Source organism: Lepeophtheirus salmonis, chromosome 13, assembly GCF_016086655.4.
Source record: "Lepeophtheirus salmonis chromosome 13, UVic_Lsal_1.4, whole genome shotgun sequence".
In the NCBI taxonomy this organism is placed as follows: Eukaryota; Metazoa; Arthropoda; class Copepoda; order Siphonostomatoida; family Caligidae; genus Lepeophtheirus; species Lepeophtheirus salmonis.
The window spans coordinates 20,503,426-20,522,964 of NC_052143.2; the positions used below are offsets into that span (position 1 = coordinate 20,503,426).

A 19,539-nucleotide genomic window follows, 5' to 3' on the forward strand; every position below is an offset into this window, starting at 1 on the left:
CCAGTCTTTGAACCAGTCCTATGATTCCTTTGGACTGTCAGTATTAATGATTAAATCATGACGAAATAAAGTTTAATTAGTCATGAAGGACATAAACTTTTAATTTCTAAGACTGATACGCAGGACTGAACTGGACAGGACTCCAGCTTTCAGTCCTAAATAAGGATCCACACAATACTACATCAAATGACTAAAATATCTCAGATAACAAGTTTCCCCTATTTTAATTTCGAAAACGTTGTTTTGAATTGTAAAAATGTCCACCTCAGAAGACACCATAATTAGAGTTCTTAAGCCCCTTAGGATAATACATCTGAATTTTATTTTGAAGAGGCAAGCATTGGATCGGTTTACGTTTCCAGCGTACTTATTTAGAACGTGTATTGTTTGAAATCCAAGTCATTTGAGTGATTATGTAATAGGTTAAAAAACACTTAAAGTTTGTAGCAAAATAGAATAAATACTGCCCAAAAATTCTTTAAATATGAATATTCAATAAGAATTTAGATTATTTTGTAAATTTAATTTACAAATTGGAGTGGGAACGCCGTATAACAATCAAATTTTGAAACAATTTTCTGCTTAAAAATAAAATAGTTTTGTGACCGCATATGATGTTTATTTATAGAAGGCAGCTTGAATTAGAGTAAAATATGTTGATAAAAGTTATAAAGACCTTAAAATGAAATATGTCAGTAACAAACGGGGTAACTTTTTTTACAAAAACAATATTTGTGGTTGTCACAAAACTGCCATATTTTGAAAGGATAAGGCTATACAAATTTACTCCAAATTTCTATTTCGTGGTTAATAACTATTTTAGTACAACTTAAAGAAAAAAAATATATAATATGTGTTCAGAAAGGAGATCAAAAGTTTTAAGATATATAAATAAATATTAATATGTACTTACAGGGTGCAACAATATAACTTCTTTTTACAAAAAAAAAAAAAAAAGTGTTATGCATCAAAAAAGGTTTATTTTGGTTTTAAACGACATTACACATTTAAATTTTTTTCGCCGAATTTTGAAAATCATAACAGACATGGAACGTTCCCCATTGTCGAATAAACTGAACTTAAGTTTTTTTAATATTTGTTTTTTTTTAATTTCTCTTTAAATACATTATTATGAAAAGGTTTTAGAAGGGTAGTTATTTGATGCAAAATATGCAAAATTTTAATTAACAACATATAGTATATTAATAGCCGTGGATGATTAATAGATTAGGCGAAACGGGATTGACAAATTTGCAAAGGTTTTAAAAATGTTGTGTTTCCGGAAAAAATCACGTTTTTTTTTGTTTTTTTTTCAAAAAACTGTATTTATTGAGTACTCTTGCACTACAGTAAATTTGATAACTCTAATTTTAGTTTTCTAGCAGAATTATCTGTGGAGTTACTTACGTTCAAACATTTCTCAAATCTCAAGTTATAAAAATGAACTGAAAAAATCGTTTTTTGTCATTTAGAAATCGATTACTTTATAACTGATTTTCATAAATCGTTCTGATAAAAACTCGAGAGATAAATTGTAATTAATTTAATATAATAAAATATTTTGTAAATAAAAAAAATGCACAAATTTAATTTTTATGGTAAACGTACGTTCTTTATTAGTCAAGTACATGGCAGTAATTCACTCTATTTCCCAGAAAACTTTAAAATCTGTCCTTTAGAATGGAACCATAAATATTTCGTTCCTATTTCTACAATCTGATTGCCACGTATTATAAAAAGGAAGTTATCATTCCGCACCCTGTAGAAGATCATTCCAATTACAAACATTGCCTTACCTTAGGTACAAAATCACCTGCTATTAATTCATACTTTATTATGAGTGAATGTTTTTTTTTAAATCACATATCTATAATGCGTCGTTAACTTTATTGCATCATGCAATTTTTCTTAAAAACAGAAATAAGGCCAAAAATTATCAAGTAGGTAGTCAAATAAGTCTATCAGTACTCTCAAACTATTATTTTCACATTATTTTACACCAATTTTTAAAATAAATTACATACATTATATTACTTAGTTATATTTTATTAATGGCACGGCTATATATTTGTATTTCTATATGATAGCCAAAAAAAATCATATAAATATAATAATATGGCTAATAAATATATACGACGAGGAATCAACAAGAAATGGTATTCCTGTACTTTTGGAAACACAGCATAAGTATATTTTATAAATTATTATTTAGTTTATTTATCATAAGGAATACATTATGAAATAACATGACGTATCAAGTAAGATGACAGCATCGACAGTCTGAAAACAAAATACATTGTATATTTTTGTTTTAGCAAGGTAACACCGTGACATAATGTTGAGTCCGAAATTATCATATATATATTTTCTTCCCAAAAATAGTAAATTCTAGCTGACATAGAAAAAGGAAATATCATGTTGTACTATAACTGGAATAAGAAGTGAGTTAGTGAGTAAGTGAACTCAACTATACATATTTATTCCCTCTTCCACACGTAACAGTAATTTCCTCATACATGTATTACATTTATGGATATATGATCATAATAAGCAGTAGCTGTCGCAATATTAGAATGTGGATGTATGTATGTATGTAAAAAATCAATGTTAATAAAAATTGAACTTTTTATAGAAAGAGAGTTATTGACAGGAGGAACTGTGGAAAAGAAGGAAAAAAGTGTGAAGGAGCTGAGGAAGGGATAAAATAAGAAAAGGGGTTGATAAAAATGTCGAAATCATAGCTCATTCAATTGTTTAAAAAGAAAGTCTTACTAATATGTATTCAGACTTCTTTTCTTCTTAATGCATACATAATTTGATTATAAGACAATGCGTTATATCATTATTAAAACAGAGTTTTTCAATCTTTTCTACTGGTGTAGTGCATAAACTATTACCTATAATTTGGACTAAAACTTGGTCGAAACATAACTTTTGAAGGGGTTCAATCTTACACATCACTACACTAATATAACAAGTTATATTTTTAAAAATTCTTGTAATTATAATGCGATTTTATCCCTATTATTTTTTATCACCAGGTTTTGTTAAGCAACCAAACAACAGTAGAATCCAGAATCAACATTTTTTGTTTTTATCTTATTACTCTTAGTATAAAATATGTGTATCACAGTAAAACAGACATGTTATATATTTATTACAAAAGTAACCGGACATGTTATAAAAAGAAAACAATTGGTCATCATCTTAATAAATAGATTTGTTTAAAATCTTGCTTGAACACCCCAAATTTTAAAAGAATTATTATAGACAAAAAAATGTTTAATAAGGTTTGTCATTTTTTATAGTACTTTATTCTATTCATATCATGCGTAAATACCTAAAAGAAATCTTTCAAACTGAAATAAAGTTACTTTAGACAGTTACATTTATAAAAAATGCATTGTCATAAATTGAGTAAAAATTATTTTTCTTGTCAAAGTATGACAAAAAGAAATAAAAAATTGTAACAAAACTATGCTACAAACTCAAAAAATGAATCATATTGATTCATTACTAAATTCTAATTAATTATGTATACTATTCATATATTGATGTGTATTTGTTTGTTTAGTTTGCTATTTGTATATCTCATAATGTCATTAACTAAAGCATCAAGCATTACAATGAACAATTACAAAATAATATATGTATTAAAGTTGTTTTTTATATAGTTTATAATATTACTAGACAGTTTTTTTTTCTGTAATTAAATACTTTAAAATAATTACATCATAAGTTATCGCGGGTAGATTACATAATTTTTCCTGAGCGTCCTACTTTCTCTTTCTATCTCAAAATTGAAGGCAGTGACATCGAATACTTAAAATTCAAATAGGGCAACCTTTTAATAATAAGGAAAGAACTGCAAATTGTGAAAAATATACAATTGCGCTAAGAAAATAGGGATCTCGACAGATAAACAACACTCTGGAAGATCGATCATTAAAGTAAATAGAAGGTATCATTATGTGAAAAAAGTAAGGAGTTTGTCTCTAATAAAGTATTCAGGGGGGGGGGAGGGGGGCGTGAAGTGAGCCCCGGGAACTGAGGAATAAGACCAAAAAGATCACATCGCTTTATATAAGGCACTAAAAATTTTTCTTGTCACTACCATGAACCATTACAGTATAATTACAGGATCATCGTAATAGGTATCATGAAGAGGAACTTCTATGTCATCAAATCCATTAGCTCCTAAAACAAGAAATGACTATTAACATACATAATTAGAAATATACTGTACAAACTCCAATGATTGGCTTATCCTACGTGAAAAATTATTCGAGCAATTGTATCGATTGAGTCGCAATCCTTTTTCTCCTACACCAATAATATATTCTTCGCTCTGTATACTTTGTGTGCCTTATATAATCAAATTTATTGATTCAATCTCATGAAGATACCTGGACCTGCGTATAGTATGATACTTTATTAAATATCGATATATTATAGTATAAATTGTTCGATACCTAATATCATATCATGATACAATTCAGATATTGTGACAGCCATTATATGTATTAAATAAATCAAAATGGAATTCACAATTATTGTATTATTTTCATCAGAAAAGAAATAAATAAGTACATTGACAAGAATTACTTCGATATTTATCCTCAATTCTACTCTGAGTCCTCCTCCACAATAAATCTTCAAAATTATTTTCCGTTTTTTATGAGCACACACGAATGTTCCACCAGGTTTGACTTTAGTACAAAAGGAGTAGGTGTTATTTTGAGTAGCCTGCTATTTCAGTAGATGTAATTTTTGTAGCTTTAATTTGTTTAAACTTGACAGGTACAAACTACGCAATTAAAAAAATGGAACAATACACCTTTCAACAGCACATTGAAGTTATTAAGATTCACTATAAAAATGTAGAACATCTGGTGCATACGATTCGTAAAGCTAAAACATTTTTGAGTCGTCGTGAAGCACCTTGTGGGACCGCAATATAGAAAAATTCGAGCTGTTGGGACAAGTTAGTGATATGATGCCGTTTATGCTCCGGTGGGGTCATTGGACCTTACTTTTTCACGTGTGAGGCTGGAGCAACAGTTACGTACTACACACGCAACGAAACCATCGTTCTTCTACCTGAAAAGTTTCAAGTTTCCGAGCCGTGTAATCTCTAGAACAGGTTATCGCAATTGGGCACCTAGATCTTGTAATTTAACACCTTGGAACTTCTTCCTTTCCTTTCTTCCTTTCGTGAAGGATAAGGTCTACACCAACAGAACAGCGTCGATTCAAGACCTGAAAGATGGAATTCGTGAAGAAGCTTTGAGCGCATACAAGAGACACTTTGCGATTTGGTGATAAAAAATTGCATAATAAAGATACGGTCCTGTTGATTTGTATCTGTGGCGGCCATTTGGCAGATATTGTTTTTCATTATTAATGACATTCCTGTTTCTTTACAATGAAATAAACATTCTATCATTTATTTCAACAAATACCATTTTTCTTTGAATATCAAAATGACACCTCTTATTGGAAAACCCAGTATATGTTTTTGGTTTAGAATATCCTTGTATGGTCTTTAACCTTTTTCATAATATTTTTATTTTCTCCCAAACGTAAGCTTATTTTGCAAAAAAAAAAAAAAAAAAAAAAAAAAAAAAAAAAACACATTAAGTAGGTCACAGTAAACCAAATTTTGCCCCTCGAATAATATCAAATAAAACTTTTATCTGTTAGATTGTTATATATGTCTCCCATGGGTTAGACTTTTTGATGATGTATTTTTAATATGATTGTAGGTATTGACAATTTTGTCTTCTTCATAGTTATGAATACATTGAAGGTATCACAATTTATTTTCGTTACATTATTTGATTACTCTTTATAGAGCATTATCACTGACGTCATCAATGAAGGAGAAGCTCAAAGTTGATATTTTTACTACATAAAATGAACATATAAACTATAAATCGTGATGAAACTTAATGGAATAACTTCCAAAATATAAAAGAATTGGTATATGCATTGAAATTACTTGATGCAAACGATCAACATTGGTATTTGAATATAATCAAATGTATATCTACTAAAAATGGCTAGATTTGTACAATTTTTATCATTTTTTTGGGAGATTTGGGAGAGGAAACGTAGGATAATTTGAGAAAAATATCTTATTCTTTTCACTATAATTGTTAATTTTTATAGACACTATTGAAATAAGATGGTATAACGATGTAATAATACCTTTTAGGGTCCAAAATATATTTAAGTGGGGAATAGAAGGATACATCTTTGATTGACTGTAAGATTAAAGTCAATTTTTTGTTGGTCAATGTCACATCTAATAGTTTACTGTTTTTCTTACTATAAAAGAATGAATTTGATCGTTTAGTTACTCAAAATGAACGACATCAACCACGCTGACGTCACGTGAAAACACTCTAAAGAGAGATCTCTATGGTTGTCATGAAAAAGAGGTCCATTAACTTTGTCGCAATTAAATTGAGGGAATAGTTTGTAGAGATTTTGTTACTCAAATCAAATCCTCTGCCTGAGATTGTAAAAACATTTCCTGCACACACTGAAAAGGAAGTGCAACAATGGTACAAACACAATTTTGAGCATTTTTGACCTTACTTTTTTAAACCTTCACCCTATTGACTTTACAATATAGTGGATGGTTGAAAAGAATGCAAATGCAGTTTCCAGTGCTTAGAAACCCTCCCTGATGTCAGCCAAATAGGCTGCATTGGTAAAATATTAAAGAAGACGTGTAAATGTACATTAGACTGTACCGCAAAGACAAATGTTGGGAATTTAGTATCTATCTAGGTCTAAGAAAGGAGATGCACAATTTAACATATCATAAATAATGGAAGTGATTTGGGATATATCAGTGTACGGCCATACTGTTCGCCAAAGCTCAATTGGGATGCTACTTCAATCATTAATATCCAGGATTGGAACAGCGCCACTGAGCCTTGTATCAGGGTAGTCATTCCTCAAAGTCAATTGATGATATTTATATTAATAATAAATGAAAAATATCAAACTTATAGAATATAAAATCAATCAACCCCACAAATTAAGGAAAAATAAATAAAATCTCGTGTTTTTAAGAGTTTATTAGACAGTTTTCGTCTAGTTAAAAGTCAATGACAAAGCGTTTCATCAAAGCTGTTTATAACAAGGGAAATCACATATGTTGAATAAAATATTGCTCCACTGTAAGACAATATTTAACCTGTAAAAAAGTATAAAAGTATATATTATAATACAGACTAAAACTGTGATTATTTTAAATTTTTGATTGGACTCTAATTCCGTATTACTCTTTAAATAAATTTCCCAACCACAACAGTCAATTTTTAGTTCATCTTTTGTTAGTAAACTAGGACTTTCTCTACCCTCAATTCTATAGAACGGTCTGAAAATCCATTTCAACTACATTTTATCTTCATATTTTTATTGGTATACTCCTAAAACGTCCAGTCAGGGCAGGTGCAATTTTTTTTCACGTTTTTATAATGTCCTTTCCAAAAACATTTCTTATATTTTACAATTGATAATTAAGATTTAGTGAATTCAATTAATTTGTTCGCTTTCTTTTGTATTTCCTAAAGTAATATATTTCTGTTATTTAATATATTGGAGACAAACTCTTTGATATTGTTGAGTATCTATGGAATGGGGATCCAAAATTTGCAGTAGCATAACTAAATAACGACAACGTGATTTTTATAGAATCAAGAAAGACAACTCAAAACAAATTTATGTTATCTTTTAATAATCTATGGTACTGTACTTTTTAGTTAGTATGTCTTCCTTCACAACTTTGACACACAGACAAACTGATAGGCAGCTCTTGACGATTAAGGTCGTGCCCACGCTCTCATTACGGAAGGTCGGACTTTGGACGAGAGATGAGGAAAAAATTATTCTTTATGACACCCAAAACTGAAAAGACCATAGGATTGAGGTCAGGGCTAGAAGAGGGTCACATAGAGACAGGTTAGAACTCAGTCATATGGTTAGTTCTGAAGTTTTGATTATTTTTGTTGTACGGGGCAGTAATTGACTTTTGATGTTATAGGTAGTCTGGATATTTTTGGCAATGGTCTTTCCAGCCTTCTTTGCACTCACTCTGGCGAAAGTAGGTAAAACAAAGGTTTCAAATGTGTTGTTGTTCCGCCATTAATATACCTAAAGATATAAACAAAATTGTTTTTGTTTCAGCTCTAGTTTGGTTACGTAATTTCTCCTTGTAATTGAAGATAAAGGTTATAAAACCATAACTAAATTATAATGCAAGTTTTGAGTTCCCACTCTTTAATTATTCCATTAAAAACATCCACCCAATATGGAATTATAATATTTTGACTATGTATACTAATCACAAATTATTTCTTCTCAAGGCCCAAAACGAGTGTTATTAAAATTAATTAAGAAAATAAATGTCCAGATCTTGAAATCATATATACGAGTATATGCATATATAACATTTTAATTGGTATTGCAATGGACGACATAGCAAAGGCAATTTTATAATTTTGAGTGCATATCGGAAATTCATTATGTAATAATATCCATTTACTTTTTGTGGAAATTTTTTACCCTAGTTCAATAAATATGTAAAAAAATATGTTTATTAACAGAGTGCTAAGTCAAAATATGACAAAATAAAACATATTCATACTGGTAAGAAATAGTTTTGTGTATATATATGATTATAATGTCTATGTAACATATCCTATCTCAAGTCTCTTGTGCTTATGCACATATATATATATGTTCAGTATATTATATAATATCTTCACAAATGACCCCTCCAGAAAGCTAGATCATAACAAGAAAGAAGGGTACTACAGTATGTCATGTGTGTACACCGACCTTTAGAGCAAAATAGTTGCTGCTCTTCTTATTTTTCAACTCCTAAAAGGGTTGAAATTTTGTATCAAAATGACAAATAACTTCGTTTTTTCTTGCGTCCCTCGAGGAGAAATGATGGTTAAGTAACAAAAATACAAAAAAATACATACAAAGATGGAATGAAAATATAATAGGGATGATGATGAGGGTTACAAATATATTTCTTCACCACCATCACATCATGGTCGTTCATCATGTTATTATAAGAGACTACTTGACGAAAAATATAAAAATTTTATTATTATCGAAAACAAAATTATCATTATTTATTTTCAAATGGGGAAGTTTCTTAAAAAGGAAAGCATAGAAAATTTTTATGTTCTATTTAGAATCAAAATATTAGTCATTGTAAATTGAAAGAGCTTTAGCAGAGTTTCTTCCAATACACACAATTTAAAACATTAATATTTTCAAATGATTAAGTATGCCCCGAATTTTATCAAATTCTAATAAAATATTACTTTATATATTTATTTACTTTATAATACACATTTAAATCCCAAAGTGGGTGCCAACCTTGGCCTCCAATATGGTTTCAATCCTAGGCATGAGGGCATTGTAGGTTTTCTTCAAATATTACTCAGATATGTTAGCCCACTCCTTCTCTACGGCAGCCTTTAGGGCATCCACATTAGTATGGGAGTTGCCACAGTCAAGAGGGTTGCATGCTGGTTAGGACAGAGGCCACATTGACCAAGGCCAGAAATTCGTCCCTTTTGAGTGTTTTCGGCCTAGTGGCTTCCATGCTTCATCTCGAGGTTCTTGTCCTCATCTTTTAGCCTTTTAATCTTGATAATGATATTCTTCGAGTAGGAGACGATGTGGAAGATCTTATAATATGTCATTCCCACGTCAAAAAGTCCTGAAACACAATTTATTTTGGCTATTATATCAGTTGTCTTTGGCCTGATGAAGAAATGTGTTACACTAGAATTGTTTGTTATTATTGCTCTACTAGTTGATATTACGGAAAAAAACTTTTAATTATTGAATAAGTCAATGTAACCATTCCAATGTTTCATTACATTGATTAAAAAATACAAATATACGGTTCTTTTCAACTGGGTCGCTTATGTGTTTTCATATCAAAGTCAAATTATATTAAATTTTAACATTTAAAAAAAAAGTTAATTGTAATTGTTAAGGTGTAATTTATACTTAAAAGGTTCCAAGCGTGCCAAACTTTGTGATAAGATCTTTAACTGCAATAATATTTCATTCGTCGAGGAGGGTTTACTAGATACAAAAATTTAAATTACGTCTAATTAAAATGACGTTTTAATCTACAAATATGAATTTTAATAATAGCTTCATAAATATTTGCATCTCTTCTAAAATAACTCCATTATGAATGAACTATGAGTTTATTTAAAAAATTGAATACAAAACTTTGACAAATTCTATTAAATTATATGTGGGGACACAGTTAATTTTATCGTTCACGAAAAAAAAAAATGAATTCTCAGTCTGTAAGAAAATCATGTAATTATGTAATTTTTAGGTAAAACATGCTACCCAAAAAGAAAAAAAATGCTGATTTAATTTTGATCTTTAAATCTGTAGAGAATATTGTGCCTGTCTATCCCCAAAAAATATTACATATTTATTCAAATCAATTGACAAGGTTATATCAATATATAAGTTATATCGCAATAAATCTGTTGTATAAATTGAAATTCACTCTCCAAAATTAATTAATAATGACAAAAATCACGTTATTTTCATCACTACATATCTGTTCATTCCAAACCATATTTTTCTTCAAAATAAATTGAATTCCAAGTTAAGCAAAGATTCTCCCCTATGTATGTACATCTCAGAAAGGAAATCCTTTGATCTATCCATTTATGTACAAACAGTGAGATAATCAACAGTCAGATATTATTTTTATGTGCAATCGTCTACAAAACACTGTCATAAACAATTATGACTCTCAAAAGAAAAAGAAAAATCATCCACACAACGTTGAGGAGGGTGAATTAATTAGCCATGTCAATTCCATAAGATGCTGGAGTAGTAAACGATGTTTGATTAACTTCTACAACAAGTTTATGCACTTTTTATTTTACATATTTAGTTGAATTTTAATTCAATCAATATATTACATGATAAATTACAAAGTGAATTAAGGTGTGTTGTTTTGAAAGGGTTTGATTAACTTTTTCGATTATTAAAAATGGGGTAACCTAAAAAGTTTGTATGCGAATAAAAATAATTTGTGTAAAAGATGAATGAGCTCGAGGTTCTGATTTTTAGAGGTTCTCCAATATGGACTCTGCAAACTAACTTTTTGAAAGTGGAGGGACCAATAACGAGGAGTGTTTGTATAAAATGGTGACAGGAAAAATCCCCCCAGAAGTTTTAAACCTTTTAACTTTCACCTTCATACATATACCGGGCCGTGCAGAATTATTTACCGATTTTTGTTCAGAACATATCGCGGACAATAATGGCATTTCGAATGACAATTTATTCATACATTTTTAGAATAATAAAATAGTTTGTGATCAAATTTAATCAATGTAGCCACCATTTGCCTCAATGACACTGGTCAGGCAACGTCTGAAGCTGCCACAGACTTGCTAGATGTAATCGGCGTCCATGGAGGCCCAGGCCTTGTTGACAGCAGCCTTTAAGGCATTTATGTTCTTGTGTCGTTTTTTGCGGGCCTTGGTCTCCACGTGCGCCTAGATAGAGAAGACTAGTGGGTTCAGATCTGGGCTCTGAGGGGGCCAGTATTCCTTGGGCCAAAAGTTCATGTTGTCCTTGAGCCATTACTGAGCTTTCTTGAAAGCGTGGGCGGGTGCTCCATCTTGTTGTAAAACCCAAGGAGAGTTGTCGACTATGGATTTGATTCACGGAAGGACCTTGGACGCCAGAATCTTCGCATAATACTCCACTGTTAATCTGTAGCCAGTGGGAAACCATATCGTTTTCATGGCCTTCCCGTTGATCTTGCACATCTCCAAAGCTCACAACACGGTCATTTTGCCTGTTGAAAACAGGATCGACCGTAAAAGTTTTCACATCTGAAAAAATTATGATGCATCCAGATGAGCTCTTGATATCATTCAAGATTTTCTTGGGACACTCAAGTCTGACTTCTTGCTGACGTTCAGTTAGCAGAGGGCGTTCAGTACGCCTCAGGGACTTTCCTCAAGCCCTTTTCAATGCCCTTGAAACAGTTGATGTCGACGTTCCCATATTTCTGGCCATGTCGGCAATGGACCTATTGGAAGTCCTCTTGAACACTGCCTTTACTTGCCTTGTTGAGACAGTGGGCTTCCTGCCAGCCCAAGGGGAATGCTTGAGATCACCCCCAGCCTCCAATCGCTTGGAAACGTTGTAAATTGTCTTCAACGAGGACCCAACCTGTTCCTTTATGTTGTTATGAGGCACTCCCGCTCGGAGGAGGGCTGCAATTTCGATCCTCTTTGTTTCCTGATTGGAAAGGGTCTCACGTGTGGAAGTTGTTACGCTCTCACAGGAAGGATTTTTGTTTATTTTAACAGTAAAAATACAAATCAATCAGATTGGTTGCCACAAAACCTCTTAATAAGTATATTTACATCATCGGTAAATAATTTTGCACGCCCCAGTATTACAGCATAAATCTTTCTTCGTGCTTCTTTCTTAGGGCTAAAAATGTGTCTTCATTCACTTGAAATCATTTTTAATTCCTTTTTTACATTGAATAACTTGAAATTAATTTGGATGTTTAGATTTCATATTTGTTTGAATTATAATTCCCAAGTAATGCCTCATTTTTACCCTCTTCTTTCATGAGCAAATGCCCTAGTTTTTACTACATACTTAGATGTTCTGTATTCAAGAATTAAATTATAATGATAAAAGCTGGGGCAAATATCAAAACCTGATCAGAATATCAACTAGAAAAAGTCTTGCGCGTTGTCAATGATATGCTTTATACATTTATACCAATATTTGTAATTTACTATTTATAAAAAATATTCCGAAATGATAATTGTAAATTCGAGGAAGGGAAGTGGGACTGGCCTCCCTGCTGCAATGTCCCTGCAGTATAAGTACATTTTAAAGTGTATTTTTATACGCTTTATTTCGTGACATGACTAAACCTATTCACTCTATCCTAAAGACATGGTCACTCTAATTATTTTAAGATGAATAACCATTTATTAGGCATTGATGATTAATGTCTATTTTTTTATTAGAAAAATTGTGAAGTATTATTGTTTTTCTCTTGATGTATAAAGAAGAAAATTACACAATATTTAACAAAAATAGAGAATTTTAATTTGTTGGAACTTTAATTACTTTGCAATAAAATACAACCTTGATATTATGGATTAAAACTACTATTCAAGTTTCTCCAGGAATCAAATTTATGACTATAATTGGAAATAATGAAAAACATATAAGGTATGTCCTGACAAGTTCCGGTCTTTACACCCAGATGGTGCAAAAAAAATTAATTCATCTCATTTTCAGTTAGTAATAACAAAAGTTAGTTGAAATACAATAGAAATTAATAGCAATTAAAATATTAACCTTGGTACCAACCTTCAAAAGACCGCTGTCAAAATTTGTATGACTATATATTATTTAGTTTGTGAGTTAATCTGCTAAGTGTGACAGTACTTTTGTTATTTCTAAAACAATGGATGAAAAATAATTATTGTTTTAATTTTACACTACTTTTTGATGGGAAAAAATTATGTTCAAAAAAGGAATGGCTTTAAAAGTGTTACAGGAACTTTGCTGCAATATGCGAATAAAATTAAATATATAAATATTGTATAATAATTTATTTTTTTTAAACAATTTTTTTTACGAAAGAAACGAATTTTCTTGGTTAACCCAGGACATATCCCCCAAAGTGTTTTTATGAAAATCAATAAGACATTAATAAATAAAGCTTCAAATAAATTAAGGAAACTCCAAAATATGTCTTGATCATCGTCTTTTAATTCGATATAGACTATTCTTTCATAGTACTACAAATTTTCATAAAACCCCCAACTTTTGATTTTTTACCCATTTTAAAATCTATGTAGTGTGAAATGTATAGACAAACACTCTCATAAAATCATGTATTGCTAAAATGTACGGAAAAGTATTTAAAACAATTAAAAATATCGTTTTTATCATTTTAAAATTTCATTGAATTTTTTTATTAAAAAAAATTAATATTTAATTCTTCAAAGTTTTTGCATAAAAAGAAACAAATTAATTAAGAATGAAAAAACTTTAATTATAGCTAGTGTATAATCATGCATACAATGAAGGGAAAAAATACTTTGAATGGATATAATTTAGAAACCTTCAAAGTATTTTTTTATTACTTTTGTACGAAACAAGTGCACTAATTCCCATGTACAAAAATGCATTTGTATTGTCTTGTATTTTTGAAATATTTATTTATTAATGCTAGATAGTAAACTCATATATGTATGTTTATAAAGGCAAAATGGTCATATGTATATATTTGAATAATTTATTATCGTAAGTTTTCTGCAGTGATATTTCTACGCAACCTCTTATAATTAGATTCAATCATGTTGTGTTGGATCGGTCTATAAAGACTGAAGTCCTATCAGTCCGTTTTTAATAAAGTTTGTCATTCCTAAGACTGACGTAGTTACTAACTAAATCATTTCACAAGAGGAATTTTCATGATAACTTCCTTCAACAAGGCCTAAAGTTTGAAGAAAGATGTGTGCGGTTAGAACTTATTTTTATACGTTCTAACTATCATTAATAATTATCTACCTTTTTATATTCTTCAATTCTAGCTAGGAGTGAAGAATGTATAAAGATAGCTTGAAACGTAGAATATTCTCTCCTTATGACTGTTTTATTGTAAAAAAGATTGAACCGATGAAAAAAAAAAAAGACGGAAGGGGGAAGGGAAACGAATTATTAGATAATTTCTAGGACTAATTCAACAATAATCTATAGATATTTGATTAAACTTGCATCACAATCATGGAGTGTTTGAGTTTTTTTTAGAGGAGGCTGTAATCGCAAAAGTGAATGTCAGTTGTTGTTGGGGGATATATGCAATGTTTATATATGTAGTGTAAAAGTTTCAATTTTGTATAAGTTGTAACTTGTACAAGGAAACTATACAAATTAAAACCAAAAAATGAGAGGAATAATTATTATTGAACGATTGAGAGTACATGGGATGAAGATAACTCCTATAGAAATTTTAAAGCGGTACTCTACATTTTTGATGGGCACACTCACACGTAATTACTCAAAACTTATATCAATTCATATGTAGTCTGACCTCAAGAATAAAAGAATAGTTATAACAAAAGATTTAATATGTTGGGAGGAATAATGAGTACTTTAGTTTTTGGTTTTTTGAAACATTCACAAACAAAATTATTTTTTACATACACGCGTTTATATTTAATCCAAACATCAACATATAGTGAAAATGCACATAAGTTAATACATGCATAAGTGAGCAATAACAAAAGCAGAATGTAACAAGTACCTTGTTATATATGCACACTCCTTCAATATTTATTAATACGACTTCATTATTATTTCTTATAACAAAAATATTTATATATTTTTCAACATGGAGCACAATAGACCCTGTAGATATGCTCGTTGCTATTTCACACGCCTGCAATATTTCATCAGCAGGACTACATTATTATTTCTTAAATAAGAATAGGTTTTTAATATTGTTCATGGAGTAATATAACATATGTAATGCACCCAGTGACTTGTTACTATATATTCATAGAGACCTAAATACAACGTTGAACTCAATCTGTATAGTTTTGTGCCCAAGTGACTCCTATGCAAATAAATATACTTTATAAATATGGACTACAAACAAGATTCCTAGGTTACTTGGAGTAATTTTAATACCAAAATGTTTGCTTATACTAAAGTAGTGCAACTTCATCTAACCAATTAAAGGAACTTTAAAAAAAAAAGACAAACTTTGTTTTAATTAATCAAGAACCTTTTTGTGTATAATTAAATGAAATTTATATTTTTGCTTTTTAGGAAAACAAATACTACCCAATTTGCAATAAAAAGGAATTAGATGGTGCAAGTAGCATTGGAAAAGGGGCACTTGTGCAACGAGAAGGAAGGTGAGAAGTACCAACTACATGCATAGATATTTATATAAATAACACATGCATATGTTTATTCCCACAAAAAATGCATAAGACAGCAAGTTTACGACTTGTTCACATTAATAAATGTATGAACATAATATAATTTTTGCTTTTATGAAAAAATTACTCTGACTACCTTAAAAGAGCACATTCTTAATAATGTGAGTATTGTTTAATGTAGAATAAAAAGGTAAAGGAGAATCATGAAAAAATCATTGGAGAAAATGTGAAAAAGGCACAAAACAAATGAAGTTGTGTAATAGATATATAACATATGCACCACTTCTCTTCGTTTCTTCTCTCGTTCAGACTACTAATCCCCTGCTTTTAAGTACTGCATGGAGACACTACATAGACATAGTACATAATTCTATATGTACAATGATTTACCCTCAATAAACTAATTGAAATGACAGTCACAACAACAACGACAAGGAAAGAAAGAGAAAAATATAGAAAAAAATTTATTTAATCTTTAAAGGATTAAATAATCTTTTTTTTCCTGTTTTTTATTTTATATTTAAAAAAACACAACTTTTTTTTCAAAAAATCTTATCATGTTAACTATATATATACGTAGGTATATAATCAGTAGTGTTCGAATACGGTTTGAATTCGATTTTTATTTTTGTTTCGGTCTTAAACTATTTTTTGTTTTTTTATAGAGGGATTTGGAGTGATAGTTAGCTCCAAATCACGATTTATTTAATTGTTTTCAAATCAAGGCCCTATTTTTTCGGACTCAATTCTTGGACTGATTTTCACTCCTATACTGATTTATAAGTTGTACAAATATGAAACATGACATCATCAAGAATTCATCTATAGAATCGTTCTAGACCGAACTATTTGTTAAATTTTCTAAAAAAATATCATTTGTACAGACTTCATTATTTAGAACCGATCTATACCCTAATTACTTTTAAGAACACTCCAGATTAAATTTCTTTAAAGGACCATATTAATACGATTTTCTACATAATCATAGCTGTTTCAGACCGGTCTAAAATTTTCAGACTTAAACCAAACACTAATACTTAGGCACATCAGTATAGAAAAAGAGAAGTAACATGAAATGACAAAAAAAAAAAAAAAATAAAGACGCTTCAGGGAAGACAAATTTTTTTATTAACCTAGTTTTTCATTTCTCATTCCTCATCTTTTTTTTCTTCTTTTTTCTCTATTTTTGTGGATGAAAGGTTAAAAATTGACAAATTATGATTATTTTTAATTAAATTTTCTCTAAATGGGAATGATATGAGTTATCCACTATTGTAGTCTTATTTTATATAAGAGATTATAATTGTTTAAAAAAACTATGTTCTCCTATATTAACCAATGACTCACTCTACCAATGAGAAAACAAAAATATTTAAACTAAATTATTGAAAGATACTGATAGAGTTATGAACTTTCTTTTTATATGGTTAATATTGGAAAGCTAGAATAGATCTTACAAATCGAAAAGGTCAGAGTACTCAAATATTTACCTAAACACCAACCAGATGTTTATTTTTTCATTTATAAATCAACCTCACACACATATAACTTGAGATTAGATTCCTAAAGTTGTGTCGAATCCAACTAACTTTTCTCATAACGAGAATTGAGGTGGAATGCTAGATTTGAAATTTTTTTTTTGGATAGAATGTTACATTCTGACAAAAATGATGCTTAGTCTTTTGCAGAACAATTATAAATTCAAGTTAGAAATATTATCCTAGAGTCAGTTTGGATTTTTAAATATTTTTTGAAACTGATTTAATTTGGGGCCATAACTTTTCCAAAGTCGAGCTTAATTAAAATATCGAATTCTGTAAGGGCGGATGTGTCAGATTATGTTTGGGATCCATGTTAACGGGCTTGTATATAGTTGTCTTGATTTTTGGTACCTCATCTACACTTTACCTACTACCCAAACCCAATGCATTAATTATATTCGAGTATAAATAAGCTTCATTTTGAAAAATCAAGGAATATTTTATAAATCATACGTTCACATTTTTTTTTATTTTCTTTTTTTTTATCACTTAGTTGGTCAACTTTTGATTTTCTTTGGCGTAGAATAGTTATGAAGTAAAAAAGATGAAATTTATAAAAAAATTGTTATGAGTATTGTAAGGAATGGAAATATTTTTTTGGATATTTATGTCATTATAAAACAGAAAATTTTGAATTGCTTAATGCATTTAATAAACAATTATTTCAATTTGATTGCTCCTAAATTGAATGAATATTTTAACCTTAGACTAAAGAATAAAAATCCCATTAGTTGATCAAAAAGAGAGAAAGAAAATAAAAGTGCAGAATGGGAAGGCAAAACTTGCAGTAGCATAACTAAATTTGAAAAACGTTATTTTTATGGGGTCAAGATAAGGCAACTCAAAACCAATTTCGGATATTTTTAAACACTATATTTAGCTATATTTTATATTCAATATGTCCTCCTTCACAAGCAAAACAACTTGACACGACAGAAAACAGATTGACCGGTCTTGACGATAAAGGCTGTGGCCAGGGCGTACCACACTCTCATGATGGCAGTTCGAAGAAAATCAAAACTAGCGGCATACATTGTTCTCATAGACAATCAAACAACAAATTCCGGGGGAGGTCAGGGCTAGAGAAGGATAAAATGAGGGGAGGTCAGAATTCAAATATATTCTTGCATCATTATTTTCGGGGTTTTTTTTTGCTGTAGATGGTTGTAATTGACTTTTTGATGTTGTAAGCAGTCCAAATGTAGATGGGAACAGCCTTCTCAGTACTCACACTGGCTCAGAGGAGATAGGATACGCGTTGCCTATAATGTTCTTTCTCCAACATTTTTATACATATGGACTTTTTTCTTCTTGCTGTCGTTTGATTTTTTAATGAAAACCTCTAATTAAGAATAGCGGGAATAAAATTGCAATTCAATGCTACTACAAGTTTTGTGTTCGAATTCAGTGTAAAGTATTTTCTGAATAAGTAAATACCCAATCTGGGACAAAAACACAGTTTTGAAGGCAAATACTTTATTCAAATTTTACCTAAACGGTAAAAGGAATGTGCAACCTGACCCAAAAAATCGAATAAGACATCAGTAAGGAGAATAACCTAATCTTTTTTTATTTATACAAGTCATTTTAGTATGTTTTTACTTTAAATTATAATAAAATCAGTCAGATAACTCCATAAAAATAGATAAATCTTTTTGTTTGTTCCTCAATCGTTATTATATACAAAATACTTTTTCCTTTACTATCATCACATAATATGTTAGATAAGACAGAGGAAGACTTTCGTTTTCCTTGTACTTATTTTTAATATCTTGGTTAGATATTAGGGGGGAAAAACATTTATTTTATGTTCGATATATGAACGTATGTAAAACAATTTCCTTTTGCCCATAGATAATAAAACATAAGTAAAATCATGGGGGAGGACAAAAATCTGCTTGTCAAAGCATAAAAAAAGAGAGTTTTTTGTATTAGAAACAGATTGATCAAATAGTATTTCTCTAAACGTGAAT

At 29.9% G+C, this 19,539-nt stretch overlaps 1 protein-coding gene across 3 annotated transcripts in view; it reads left to right on the forward strand.

The window, feature by feature from the left end:
• Nucleotides 1-19,539, forward strand: part of LOC121128277 (uncharacterized) — a 175,847-nt gene that overhangs the window by 38,535 nt on the left and 117,773 nt on the right. Inside the window, exon 3 of one of the 3 annotated variants that reach the window (XM_071892884.1) lies at nt 15,910-15,998. The exons of the other annotated variants lie outside the window; for them this stretch is intronic. The gene's annotated coding sequence lies outside the window, so the exon portion shown is untranslated. The remainder of the gene's footprint in view (nt 1-15,909; nt 15,999-19,539) is intronic. 3 annotated transcript variants of the gene reach the window in all.